Source organism: Bactrocera tryoni, unplaced genomic scaffold (assembly GCF_016617805.1).
Source record: "Bactrocera tryoni isolate S06 unplaced genomic scaffold, CSIRO_BtryS06_freeze2 scaffold_9, whole genome shotgun sequence".
In the NCBI taxonomy this organism is placed as follows: Eukaryota; Metazoa; Arthropoda; class Insecta; order Diptera; family Tephritidae; genus Bactrocera; species Bactrocera tryoni.
In genome coordinates, this window is record NW_024396545.1 from 73238 (window position 1) to 88821 (window position 15584).

The window sequence follows — 15584 nt, forward strand, 5'->3', positions numbered from 1 at the left end:
ATATAGTTATGCTTAATGATTTTGTGTTCCTTTTGTTCGCACAATTGTCACATATGTACATATGTATGTAGTACGTATGCATATGCAATATAACGAAATGCGCGGAAAATTAGTAAACAATTTTTTATATATTCGTAAATATGTCAATATTAAATATGTGAGTATGTATGCAAATGTTTTGTTAATTGCATCTGCATACTCGTACGTTTGCTCAAAAAGAACACGAAAAAGAAATTTTTTATAAGTACCCGATGTACGTACATATATACTATAAGTATGTATATATGTATAAATGCGCATACGTAAATATGTATATTGGTAAATTTTAATTTTCCAATGTTTCAATGTTGATATGGATATACTCCATGTACATGTATTTCGATTCCGTTTTGTTCCGTTTTTTTTTGTTTTTGTTTCTTTTAAAGTTCGTTGACCTTAGTAATAAATATATTTAATATATTATTACTTGTATAAAGTTATGTACGTATTTGTAACCCTTTATTGGCTCTTTGGTAATTATTTAGAGAGAGAGAGAGAAAGCGTACGAGAGATAAAGGAGAGAAATAGTTGGATCGCGATATATATGCATATATGTACATACATAAATATCCACTGTTTTACTTTTGCCTTTACTTATATGTTATAGTGATCCTGCTTGTTGCTCTGTTAACCCAAGGGTTATCGCCGAAACTTGCAAGTAAGAATACTTGACTTTGAAATATGTAAATTTTTTTTTTTGCTGTGTTTGGAGACACGAAGTAAGCTTTAAGGCAGGTAGTGTAATAACAGTTTTTCAAAAATTTTCCTTAAAACAGTTGACTCATGCAAGTACCATATGTATATGTATATAAATTGCGGAATATAAAATTTGGCGCGCAAATTTTGTATGTATGTATGTATATATATGCACATATGTATTTATCTTTTATACAATTTAGTACCTTTACTTATATGTGTACATATGTATGGATTTGCACTTTCTGTTGTTTTTTTTTTTGCTCGCCTCTGCTTATTTATTATAGGCGATCCTGCTTGTTGCTTTTTTTAGCCCAAGGGGTATATCCAAAACTTGCAAGTAGGATACTTGACTTTGAAGAAATTTTTTTTTTTTTTTGAAAATTACAGTGTGCTTTGGAACACAAAATAAGCAGTGGGCAGGTACCGTAATTTTTTCATATATTTCGGTATCTATACATACATATGTACATACCGAACTGTCTAACCGGTTTTCCGTATAGAACAGTTGGGTTATTTCTAACTAACTGTATGTCGTATCACAGCTCAAACTGTATTTTAAACATACAAATGCGCATAATTTTTTTATTAAATATTTAATTGGAACGGACTTACTTTTTTCTCCGCCAAGGGTTTATGGGTAGCAATACTTATTTATGTGTGTATCTCTTCGTTCTTTCTCTCGTTTATTCTCCTTTCATCCTCTTGGTTTTTGTTTTTTCTTGTTTGATGTCTTCCGTGTTGAGTCTTTTTCCTCTTCCCACGCTGCTTGCCTGTTGAGAATCCTATACATATATTTGTATGTAGGTTTTGGGTTTTTATTTTTGTTGTTGTTTGATTATTATTAGTTTTACCGCGCCCGTACTTGATTTTTAGTTTTTTTTTGTATTTGTTTTGTTTTAGTTGGTTTCGCGCCCGTTACGTAGATTTGATCACTTAATATATGTTTAAGTACCTGTTTATTTATTATTTTTTCTTGTTTGTACTTTTAATTGTTCTGTTGTATAGTTTCACATGCACTTTATTCACTTTTCCACCTCTCGGTGGGTTCTTTTAAAATCGTAGGTGCCTGTCTAAGAGGCTCGAAGGACCATTTGTTCGTGCACTTAGTTTCACTAATTATGTGTGGGGAATACTTACGCTTTTAGCTTGTGATGATGTATCCCTTTTGTTCGTCTTTAAATGAAAGAGTTATAATTTGGCAACATAAATGTTAAATTCCACAAATTATACTTTATGTGTATCCGGGCACGACTTTCAACAAAATAAATTGATTAGATTTTAAATAGGTTCACAGGTTCAAATGGTTATAATTTCATATTTTGTTCACAATTCAAATGGTTATAATTCATATTTTGTTCACAATTCAAATATTTATAATTTTCATATATATATAAGGATTTACACTGCTGCTAGTGCACATCCACACGCACGATAGAAAGAGTTTTCTTTCAGTTCGGATCACACACGAAATTAAAGCATCAACCTTTTGCAGACCGCGAGACGTTGCTATACCTTACGGGCGTTGAAATCGAATCGAGTCCACCCCGATCTAACCAATCCTTTTTTATCGGCTGAGTGGTGAAAAAGATGTTTGTTGTGGTATGGTGGTGTTTGGTGCGTGGGGTTGCGTGGTGGGATGCTGTATGTTGTGTATGATGAATGTTGTGTTGTATGATAAATGTCGTGTTGCGGGATGAATGTTGCGTTGCGGGATGGATGTTGTGTTGTGGGATGGATGTTGTGTTGTGTGGCGAGATACCAGGAAGACGCGTTGGTATTAAATTACAATTCCTAGGGTAGTCATACATAACTCCCCCTTCGTTACCTTTAAAATTCTCCTGAATATTTAAAATTTTGATTTTGACATTATTTCTTTTTATCCATATAACGAACAATAAAATCGCTATTATTATAATTACTACTAAAATACATTAATATAACATTTATTCCATATGAAAACTTTTTGTGATATTTTAATTCTTTAATTTGATTTAAGTTTTCAATATGTTTAAATACAATTTTTTCAAAATTTACTTTCGCTTCATACATATGATTGATTTAATACTTGTACATGATAAATGTATTTTTCAAAAAAATCTTTTTTACAATTTTCGTACGATCTATTTTTTATTTCGATTTTACAATTACAAAAATTTATTATATACTGTTTTTGAAGTATAAATTTTCTTCTATCGCAGTTTTGGATAATTTCATTGTTATGTGCATTTTTAACTAGTAGAGTATCATCAGACAACTCTTGCTTATAAGTTTTGTTATTATATTTAAATATACAATTATCATTAAAAATACAATTTTCACTTAATTTTAATTTTCTTTTTCTAAATGTATTGATAATGTTTAGATTCTAACGTTATTATTTCCTCATCTATTTGAAAAATTTCTATATTATTTCTGTTTGGCATTGGTGTGATTAACTTTAAAATGGTAGGTAAATATATTCTTGGTACCTGTATTGCAAGAATGATTGACTCATTTTTGTAAGTCAAAACTCCTACTTTTGCAAGTTTTAGCCTATAAAAATCTATATTAAAATAGTCTTTTTCCTCTTTTGTTAATATTTCTAGGTGTATAAGGTTATATTTTGCTGCTGCTATATTGTTTGGTATTTCTTTAATTTTTTTTCTAAGTACCTTAATTTGTTCAACTGATCATTAAAGAAAACATGTTTCGTTATTTCACTGTTCTGTGTTTGTACTTGGTTCAATGAGTTCCTGTCATTTTCTATTGTACTCTAACTGATAGAGACTAAAACTTGGTTGTTTATCGAAATTTGTTTATTTAAATTTTCAATAGCATAGGTTTTAGTCGCCTCTTACGTAAAGCATCACCGATCATGGGTATATTCTTGGAAAACCCGTACCCACTGGAGTATTACAAAAATTATGCAATAATATTTTTTTTTTAATGTATTATCCCCATTAAACTCCTTTAATTGTATCTTCATCCCTCTCGTTTGAGTTTTCAATATTTGCAAATTTCATTGGTCTATATTCGTCGTATGAACGTTCTGTAGTGGATTAATTCGGAAATACGATTGATCTTTATGCCGTACTGTTTTGTAGTTCTTTATTGGACCTTCTTCCCTTGTTCCTATATAGTCTTTCCTTTCTTTGTTCCTTTTGCCTATACTGCTCTTTTTGAACGTTTCCATTCGCATCTTCAAAACGTCGGAAGGCATCTCATCTCTTGCCTTCCGGGTTGTGATTGTGAAGGTAGAATGGTATCGATCGTTGTAATTTCCTACAACGACCTGCATTCTCATCTCTGTTGAAAGATCAGAGTCCTCAATTCCTGTTTTTCCAACAGGGTTGAGTGTAATCTTTCAACATTCGCATTTCCCGTATGGCTATTTGGCTTTGTGAGATGAATCTGTATTCCTTCATCCTGAAGGTATGCCAATAGCTGTTCTGTCTTAAATTCATTATCCATAACGATCTTTTTTGGTTTACCGAATTTTGAAAATTGTTCAATCAAAATTGTTTTCCTTGAGGGCCAGTTTCTATCTGTTATTTTATAGACTGCCGCAAATTACCCGACTCTACAAACAAATTTTCGCTCTTTGTCCTAATGTTTATTTTATGATTTTCTGATTAATTATGAACAAAAACGAAAAGAAAATACCTTTTTTCGTATAAAGTTTGCTTTTGTAAAAGTTATAGTATAATACTCATTTTTTCAGATGTTTTGTACAAGTCTAGAATAACTTGAAATGTCGTCGCGAAAATGTAAATATGATGCTGGTGCATTTTGTTATAGATATATGTCGGCGATTTATTAAAGTTCGAGATGTAAAATATGAACTAAATGCATCTCACGTTCTCTGTGAAGCCTACGAAGCATATTTTGACTGCCCTGTTTGGAATCAGGACAAGACATGGGCTCCACATGTTGCTTGTAGTTATTGTAAAAGATGTATAGAAAGTAAAGAAATTTTCATTAAACGGTGAATTAAATATAATAGACATTTCTATTGCTGTATGTTAGGTTGGTATCGAAGTAAGAAAAGGTTTACGAAATTTGCAATACCAAGAATCTGACGAGAACCAAAAGATCACGTTAACGTTTTGCATTGTGAATCCGAGTAAAAGGCGTAGAGGTAAAAATGCCAAACCTATCTAATATCCTGTTCTTGAATCTTCTTCTGCTCCAGTTTCACACGATTTGACACGCTCTGTACCTGAGCCACCGATAAAATTATCGCAAAAAAGTAGCTCATCTCTTAATTCTCATAAAAGTAATTCCGATAAGGAATTTTATCGACACTAGAACAACCAAAACATCATTTCGTCACTACAGAAGATTTTAATGATTTGATTAGATATTTAAATTTGCCAAAAAGTAAACCACAGCTTTTAGGTTCTTGCTTAAAACAGTGGAATTTGCTTGATGATGTTAATATAGCGGAACAGCGGACTAGGCATGGAACATTCTCAACATTTTTCACAAAAAGAAGATGGACTTTGTTTTTGCAATGACATAAAAGGTTTGTTCGAAAAAAATTGGCATACTTTGTGTTCCTAGCGAATGGCGTTTATTCATCGATAGTTCTACCAAAGGTTTAAAAGCTGTTTTACGAGTATTATATAGCGGAAATAAATTTCCATCTCTTCCAATCCAAAATTTTGCTGGAATCTGTAAAGTATTGCAAGTATAACTGGCAGCTAATTGGAGATTTAAAAATGCGGATGCTAAGCATTATACTCAACGGTCGTGGCCTGAAAGAAGAGAACTTTGTATCAGAAAAGAAAACGTAAAATTTGAGCCAAATATTGAAGCAGAAAGAATGTTAATGCCGCCTCTGCACATTAATTTAGGGTTGATGAAACAATTTGTTAAAAAACTGGATCAAACCTCAGAAGCTTTTGAATACTTAAAAGAATTTTTCCCGAAGTTACCCGAAGCAAAGGTTTAAGCTGAGGTTTTTGTTGGTCCGCAAATCAGACAGATTTTCGCCTATCAAAAATTTCCAACGGTGCTCGATCGTATTCAAAAAGCTAGTTGGAACAGTTTCAAAGCAGTCGTTTCTAGATTCAGAAGAGCAAGGAGAACGTTTTCACCAGGACATTATGAGCTTCGAACAACGTTATCAAGACCAATACAATGAAAACGTGATGGGAGACTATATTTGGGGTTTATTAAGAGATACTACCTATGAACATAAAAGAAAAAGTAAAAGTGTGCACTTTTAAATTATTTTTTTACTTTTTTGTAGGTTATTTTGATAGTAGAACTTAATAAAAATAATAAAGATGTTTCTTTAAGTGATTTCATTTTCAATTAAAAATTAAAACCACATATTTTAAAAAATATCATTAAGCGGTTTCCTAATTAAAAAAGCAAACTTTTTCATGGCATATATTTTTTTCGTCTAATTACGACCTACAAATGGAAATTTACTGCCTTAAAGTTATAGTCAAATTTTGTGTTGACCCGTGTTATGTAAGTTTATCTAATGAAATGAAAAATATCAATGTGCACTATTTCATTTTTATTTTCACGGGTTTCTGTTAATTGAAATTTTGGTTTTATTGACTTGTTGGAATTTTTGGCAGTTGTTTATTAGTAGTTGAATATGTTCATTTTAGGGTAATATATTTTATCTTTTAGTAAATTATACGTTTCATTTATACCACTATGCATAGATTCTTTTGAATGGTAAAGTGATATTTGCTTATGTAATTCCTTTTGTTCTTCTATTTCTGAGGCACTTTTTGTGCATTTCACAAATTTAAAATTTATATCTTGAGCAAACATTTCAACTAGTAATTTCTGCATTTTATGTTAAATTATATTCCTGTAATTTCAATAACCACCTCTGATGGCGTTGAGAAAAATCCTTTCCTTTATATTATATAATTAGTTATTTTATTGGATATGATAGGTAATAATTTTAAATTTTGTGCCATATACGAGTAGTTACGGCCTGAAGTAGGTTATTGAATATAAATGGCTGGAAATTCTTTATCTGTTGTAGCATATTTCTGTTCATGGTTATTTAATGTTCTGGAAATGTATCACACTGGCTGACCTTGTTGAGAAAACACTGCGCTTATTGCCTAATCACTTGCATCAGTTGTAATAGTAAACTCTTTATCGTATTCAGAGAATTTTTAAATTGGTTGTGTTGAAATTTGTGTTTTTAAATTTTCTTGGATATATTTTATAACCTTTTTTTAAGAACTTTATTATGGGATATGCTACTTTCGAATAGTCTTTAATAAATTTCCTATAATACCCTGTAGCTCCCAAAAAACCTTTAAGTTGTCTCCCTGTTTTCGGAAGTTGTAACTCTTTTATTGCCAAAATTTTTTCTTTATTTGGTTTAATTCCATATTTTGCTAATGTATGTCCTAAACATTTCGTTTCTTTCATTAGAAAGCCACATTTGCTTACGTTAATTTTTAAATTGTGATTCGTTAAAATTGCGAAATTTTTTTCAAGTGATAGAATATGCTCCTAGTAACCGATGCCCAGAGCATACTAAAATTATGGAGGGAACACTTCTCCAGCCTGCTGAATGGCAGTGAAAGCATAACACCAGGAGAAGTCGAACCCGATTCCCCAATCGATGACGATGGAGCAAACGTTCTAATGTTTTCTTGAAACGTCATTTTTCAAAATTGCTGGCATCGTAACTCAACGAGAAATCGACCGATCGACAAATTGAAACTGAGTCTTGTTGAATATATTATATTTACTATACAATGATCTACGATCTTCTTGATTGGTTGAAAATTGTCACTTTGGCATTAAAAAAAAACAAATTTTTTTACCTAAAAAAACGGTTTTTTTTTTTAATTTTCAAAAAATTTTAAGAACCATAGAGCATTCTATAAGAAATATATTCAACTTTAATAACCTTTTTGAGTTTTTTTGCTTCAGCTACTCATTCGGGCGGAATCATGCCAGCAGTTGCAGAACTTTTTTTGGCACCTTCGAAGACAGCACATTACTCCGTTATTTTTCAATATTTCTGTAAAAGAAAACTTAAAATATAGCTGAAAGTATGCCTAATGATATTCAAAGAACTTCGAAACAATCGATAGCGTACCTTTTTTGAAAAAATTCACAAAAGTAGCCTAATTTTTGATGGGTTACACTGGTATAGCCACTTAAGTGTGCTCTGCCCAATCCACAAAAAGGAAGACCCCACAATCTGCGCCAACTGCCTTGGAATAAGCCTCCTCAACATCGCATATAAGGTTCTATATCGCGTATTGTGTGAAAGACTAAAGCCCACTGTCAACAAACTGATTGGACTTGATAAGTTAGGCTTTAGGCTTGGAAAATCAACAACTGACTATGTATATATTCACCAAACGTCAAGTCTTGGAAAAAAACCGAGAAAAGAGGATCGACACACTCCACCTCTTCGTTGATGTCAAAGCTGTTTTTGACAGCACGAAAAGAACCTGCCTTTATGCTGTTATGTCTGAGTTTGGTATCCACACAAAACTAATACGGCTGTGTAAACTGACGTTGAGCAATCAGAAAAGTTCCTACAGGATCGGGAGGGACCCCTCCGAGCTGTTTGATACCAAATAAGGTTTGGGACAAGGCCACTCTCTATCGTGCGACTTCTTCAGTTTACTGCTGGAGAAAATAATTCGAGGTGCAGAGCTGAATAAAGCAGGTACTCCCTATCGTAGGATTTCTTCAATATACTGCTGGGGAAAATAATTCGAGCTGTAGAGCTGAACCGAGCGGGTACTATCTTCTGTAAGTGTGTATAGCTGCTGGCGTACGCCGCTGATATTGATATCATCGGCCTCATCATCCGCGTCGTTGATTCTGCTTTCTCCAGACTGGATAAGGAAGCGAAAAAAGTAGGTCTGGTAGTGAACGAGGGCAAGACGAAATTTCTCCTGTGATCAAACAAACAGTCGTCGCACTAGCGACTTATCTTCGAAGTTCTAGAATATTTCGTCTATCTTGGACCCAGTATTAACACCAAAAACAATGTCAACCTCGAAATCCAACGCAGAATAACTCTTGTCAACAGGTGATACTTTGGACTGAATAAGCAATTGAAAAGTAAAGCTCTCTCTCGACGAACAAAGACCAAACTCTTTAAGCCACTCATTATTCCCGTCGTGATATATGGTGCAGAGGAATGGACGATGACTATATTTGATTAGTCGACGTTAAGAGTTTTGGAGAGAATGGTTCTGTGGAAGATTTATGGTATTAGCCGCTGCTTTGATAAATTTTTAACGCACACATAAATAAGGAGTTTTGCAGATCGGTCCAGGCTATCCAACATATATGTATGTATGTAAACGCACTCGTCGACAGTTGGCTTAATGTGAAAGCCTCAGATGCCCTGGGTGAATTTATACCGTACACATAACATACTTTCTTGTGTATTGGTGTATTATATTATTTTCGTGTAGGAAAGTTTGATATTTTTCAAAGTCTTTCCCAGGTTTATCTATCATAATGATCTGCAACTTTTTTCACGAAATGTGATAATATCTGAAACCAAGAATTGCATTAAAGAGCAAGGAGAGCACTGTTATAACAATATTTGGTAACTCAATTAGCATTTTTGGAGTAATATTATCGTGTCCTGATACCGTTTTCGGATTTAGCTCTTTTATGATTCTAGTAACTTCAGAAGTAGAAGTCCTAATAGACACAAGCGACTCGTTAGCAGTTTTGATCAAAGTTGGCAACTTAATGTTGTTTTTTGGGCAATTAGGTTGAAATGCCTTTTCTAGGTGATTTTGGAAGCAATTTGCCTTTTATTCATGACTACGTGCCCAATTACCATTCAACTGTCTTAGAAGCATGTTGGAATCTACTGACGGCTTAAAAGAAATTTGGGCTTTCCAAAGTGAGTTTTTCTTGCTAGAATTTGGACACAGTTTCTTTATATAATTTTCAGTGTTGTGTTTTTAATTTGAAAGCAGAGTGGAAGGGGAACGACTAAACTGCCATTCACGTCTAGCTCGCCTTTTTCTCAACTACAAGTTTTTCTATTTCTCTACTAGCGTACCCAGTCCGCTTCGCCGGTCTAGATTTGGCATTATTTTGCAATAAAATTACATTGAATATTTAATTTATCTCTTAATTATATTAAATTATTCAATTATCTTCATATTCACTTTCTTCTATTCTCTTTTCAAGCGGATGAAGATTATTACCTATACCCATATACATGTTAGTAAATAGAATATCGTTCTTATCATTGATACAAAAGCATATCGGCCTCAAGTTAATGCCAGAATTGAAAGTACGACGCATGGCTTGGGCATGGTAAATTTGAATTATCTGTGAATTAAAGACATTAACTGATGAAACAATCGGAATTTTTAAACTATTAATATTGATTACAAATAAGGAATAATTCCAGATGTTCATGAAATTTCAAAATGAACAATTGAGAGTAATCTCCCAACATCATCAAGAAGTGAGTATGTTCTCGTTCGACAGTAAACATAAAATATTTGGTATTTCCAGATGCTCTCAAGCCAATGATGTTTGAAATTACGCCAGCAACTCTTTTTTTTATATTAGAAAAAATGAACATTAATTTATGATTTCAAATTATTAATATGACATTTCCAGGTTGATAATACTTCTATTTAATTACTTTTTAATGTTTAGTCTTCTTCTTCTTAATTGGCGTAGACACCGCTTACGCGATTATAGCCGAGTTAACAACAGCGCGCCAGTCGTTTCTTCTTTTCGCTGCGTGGCGCCAATTGGATATTCCAAGCGAAGCCAGGTCCTTCTCCACCTGGTCCTTCCAACGGAGTGGAGGTCTTCCTCTTCCTCTGCTTCCCCCGGCGGGTACGGCGTCGAATACTTTCAGAGCTGGAGTGTTTTCATCCATCCGGACAACATGACCTAGCCAGCGTAGCCGCTGTCTTTTAATTCGCTGAACTATGTCAATGTCGTCATATATCTCGTATAGCTCATCGTTCCATCGGATGCGATATTCGCCGTGGCCAATGCGCAAAGGACCATAAATCTTTCGCAGAATTTTTCTCTCGAAAGCTCGTAACGTCGACTCATCGGTTGATGTCATCGCCCAAGCCTCTGCACCATATAGCAGGACGGGAATTATGAGCGATTTATAGAGTTTAGCTTTTGTTCGTCGAGAGAGGACTTTACTTTTCAATTGCCTACTCAGTCCGAAGTAGCACCTGTTGGCAAGAGCAATCCTGCGTTGGATTTCCAGGCTGACATTATTAGTGGTGTTAATGCTGGTTCCTAAAGAGACGAAATTATCTACAACTTCAAAGTTATGACTGTCAACAGTGACGTGAGAGCCAAGTCGCGAGTGCGACGACTGTTTGTTTGATGACAGGAGATATTTCGTTTCGCCCTCGTTCACTACCAGTGCTTCCTTGTCCAGCCTAGAGAAAGCAGAACTAACGGCGCGGGTGTTGAGGCCGATGATATTAATATCGTCGGCATACGCCAGCAGCTGTACACTCTTATAGAAGATGGTACCTTCTCTGTTTAGTTCTGCAGCTCGAACTATTTTCTCCAGGAGCAGGTTGAAGAAGTCGCACGATAGGGAGTCGCCTTGTCTGAAACCTCGTTTGGTATCGAACGGCTTGGAGAGGTCCTTCCCGATCCTGACGGAGCTTTTCGTGTTGTTCAACGTCAGTTTACCAAATTCAGATACCAAATTCAGACATCGCGGCATAAAGGCAGCTCCTTTTCGTGCTGTCGAAAGCAGCTTTGAAATCGACGAAGAGGTGGATTCTTCTTTCACGGGTCTTTTCCAAGATTTGGCGCATGGTGAATTTATGGTCGGTTGTTGATTTTCCAGGTCTGAAGCCACACTGATAGGTCCAATCAGTTTGTTGACGGTGGGCTTTAATCTTTCACACAATACGCTCGATAGAACCTTATATGCGATGTTGAGGAGGCTAATCCCACGGTAGTTGGCGCAGATTGTGGGGTCTCCTTTTTTATGGATTGGGCATAGCACACGTAAATTCCAATCGTTGGGCAATTGGGTTTATTTTACAAGGACGCTGATGCATGCTCCCTATTAGTTCTTCGCCGCCGTGTTTGAATAGCTCGGCCGGTAGTCCGTCGGCCCCTGCCGCTTTGTTGTTCTTGAGGCGGGCAATTGCTATTCGAACTTCTTCATGGTCGGGTAATGGAACGTCTGCTCCATCGTCATCGATTGGGGAATCGGGTTCTCCTTCTCCTGGTGTTGTGCGTTCACTGCCATTCAGCAGGCTGGAGAAGTGTTCCCTCCATAATTTAAGTATGCTCTGGGCATCAGTGACTAGATCACCTTTGGGGGTTCTACAAGAGTATGCTCCGGTCTTGAAACCTTCTGTAAGCCGCCGCATTTTTTCGTAGAATTTTCGAGCATTACTCCTGTCGGCCGGCTTATCAAGCTCTTCGTACTCACGCATTTCGGCCTCTTTCTTCTTATGTCTGCAAATGCGTCTCGCTTCCCTCTTCAACTCTCGGTATCTATCCCATCCCGCACGTGTAGTGGTCGATCGTAACGTTGCGAGGTAGGCAGCCTGTTTTCTCTCCGCTGCTACACGGCACTCCTCGTCGTACCAGCTGTTTTTTTTGCTCTTTCCGAAAACCAATGGTTTCGGTTGCAGCTGTACGTAAGGAATTTGAAATGCCGTCCCACAGTTCCCTTATACCGAGTTGTTGACGAGTGCTCTCAGAGAGCAGGAGTGCAAGCCGAGTAGAAAATCGTTCGGCTGTCTGTTGTGATTGCAGCTTCTCGACGTCGAACCTTCCTTGTGTTTGTTGGCGTGCGTTTTTTGCTGCACAGAGGCGAGTGCGAATCTTAGCTGCAACAAGATAGTGGTCCGAGTCGATGTTAGGACCTCGGAGCGCACGCACATCTAAAACACTGGAGACGTGTCTTCCATCTATCACAACATGATCGATTTGGTTGGTAGTTTTTCGATCCGGAGACAGCCAGGTAGCTTGATGAATCTTCTTATGCTGGAATCTAGTACTACAGATAACCATATTTCGGGCCCCGGCGAAGTCAATCAGCCTCAACCCATTTGGGGATGTTTCGTCGTGGAGGCTGAATTTACCGACCGTAGTGCCAAAGATACCTCCTTTGCCCACAATGGCGTTAAAGTCGCCAAGCACGATTTTGACATCGTGGCGGGGGCAGCTCTCATAAGCGCGCTCCAAGCGCTCATAGAAGGCATATTTGGTCACATCGTCCTTCTCTTCCGTCGGGGCGTGGGCGCAAATCAGCGATATGTTGAAGAACCTCGCTTTGATGCGGATTGTGGCTAGACGTTCATTCACCGGAGTGAATGATAGTACTCGGCGACGGAGTCTCTCTCCCACCACGAATCCAACACCAAAGTTGAGCTCCTTTATATGGCCACTGTAATAAATGTCACAAGGACCTACTCGTCTCTGTCCTTGTCCCGTCCATCGCATTTCTTGGACGGCGGTGATGTCAGCCTTTGGTTTTGCGAGGACAGCAACCAGCTGGGCAGCGGCGCCTTCCCAATTAAGGGTCCGGACATTCCAGGTGCATGCCCTCAATTCGTAGTCCTTATTCCGTTTGCCATGGTCGTCATCAAAAGTGGGGTCTCTCATCCGAGGCTGTTTCAACTTTTTCATTGGTATTGTTTTTTACGTAGCCGGTCCCAAGCCCAGCGCACAACCCTATGTAGGGTATATATGTTTATTCAATTGAACTTAATATCTATATACATATATTGAAAAAAATTTTGAAAGTTGAAGTGCGCTTAGAAATATAACTAAGACGTGTCTTAGGTGGCTTCATCAATGGTGACAAAACAACTTTACCGTTCGAACAGCACATACCAGGGGATTCTTTAGCGAACTTCAAAGCACCGTAATGTGTACAAACTTTGTTCATTGCACCGATCACTACGTCCTTGTGTTTTCTGTAATCATCATCCTTATTGTAGTTGAACGCCACAAAATTTAAATCTATTTTTTTTCGTCATTGAACTATTCGGTTACGATTGGCATCAAGTCTTTCCGTACATTTTTGTCTCGGAAGCTCGCGATGAAGATCTTGTTGAAGCCGTGATTCAAGCTTTTCTTTAGTTTTAATATTTCTTCTTGTAGATAAGATTCGCACCCGCCTCTGTGCAGCAAAAAACGCACGCCAACAAACACAAGGGAGGTTCGACGTCGAAAAGCTGCAATCACAACAGACTGCCAAACGTTTTTCTACTCGGCTTGCACTCCTGCTCTCTGAGAGCACTCATCAACAACTCGGTATAAGGGAGCTGTGGGACGGCATTTCAAACTCCTTACGTACAGCTGCATCCGAAACCCTTGGTTTTCGGAAAGTGCAAAAGAACAGCTGGTACGACGAGGAGTGCCGTGCCGCAGCGGAGAGAAAACAAGCTGCCTACCTCGCAACGTTACGATCGACCACTACACGTGCGGGATGGGATAGATACCGAGAATTTAAGAGGGAAGCGAGACGCATCTGCAGACAGAAAAAGAAAGAGGCCGAAATGCGTGAGTATGAAGAGCTTGATAAGCTGGCCGACAGGGGTAATGCTCGAAAATTCTACGAAAAAATGCGGCGGCTTACAGAAGGTTTCAAGACCGGAGCATACTCTTGTAGAACCCCAAAGGTGATCTAGTGACCGATGCCCAGAGCATACTTAAATTATGGAGGAACACTTCTCCAGCCTGCTGAATGGCAGAGAATGCACAACGCCAGGAGAAGGCGAACCCGATTCCCCAATCGATGACGATGGAGCAGACGTCCCATGTCCCGACCATGAAGAAGTTCGAATAGCAATTACCCGCCTGAAGAACAACAAAGCGGCGGGGGCCGATGGATTACCGGTCGAGCTATTCAAACACGGCGGCGAAGAACTGATAAGGAGCATGCATCAGCTTCTTTGTAAAATATGGTCGGACGAAAGCATGCCCAACGATTGGAATTTAAGTGTGCTATGCCCAATCCATAAAAAAGGAGACCCCACAATTTGCGCCAACTACCGTGGGATTAGCCTCCTCAACATCGCATATAAGGTTCTATCAAGCGTATTGTGTGAAAGATTAAAGCCCACCGTCAACAAACTGATTGGACCTTATCAGTGTGGCTTTAGACCTGGAAAATCAACAACCGACCAGATATTCACCATGCGCCAAATCTTGGAAAAGACCCTATGCCGCGATGTCTGAATTTGGTATCCCCGCAAAACTAATACGGCTGTGTAAACTGACGTTGAGCAACACGAAGAGCTCCGTCAGAATCGGGAAGGACCTCTCCGAGCCTTTCGATACCAAACGAGGTTTCAGACAAGGCGATTCCCTATCGTGTGACTTTTTCAACCTGCTTCTGGAGAAAATAGTTCGAGCTGCAGAACTTAGTAGTAGAGAAGGTACCATCTTTTATAAGAGTGTACAGCTGCTGGCGTATGCTGATGATATTGATATCATCGGCCTTAACACTCCGCGCCGTTAGTTCTGCTTTCTCCAGACTAGACAAGGAAGCAAAACAAATGGGTCTGGCAGTGAACGAGGGCAAGACGAAATCATCTCCTGTCATCAAACAAACAGTCGTCGCATTCGCGACTTGGCTCTCACGTCACTGTTGACAGTCATAACTTTGAAGTTTTAGATAATTTCGTCTATTTAGGAACAAGTATTAACATCACCGACAATGTCAGCCTGGAAATCCAACGCAGGATTGCTCTTGCCAACAGGTGCTACTTCGGACTGAGTAGGCAATTGAAAAGTAAAGTCCTCTCTCGACGAACAAAAGCTAAACTCTATAAGTCGCTCATAATTCCCGTCCTGCTATATGGTGCAGAGGCTTGGACGATGTCAACAACTGATATTCGACGCTGTACCCGCCGGGG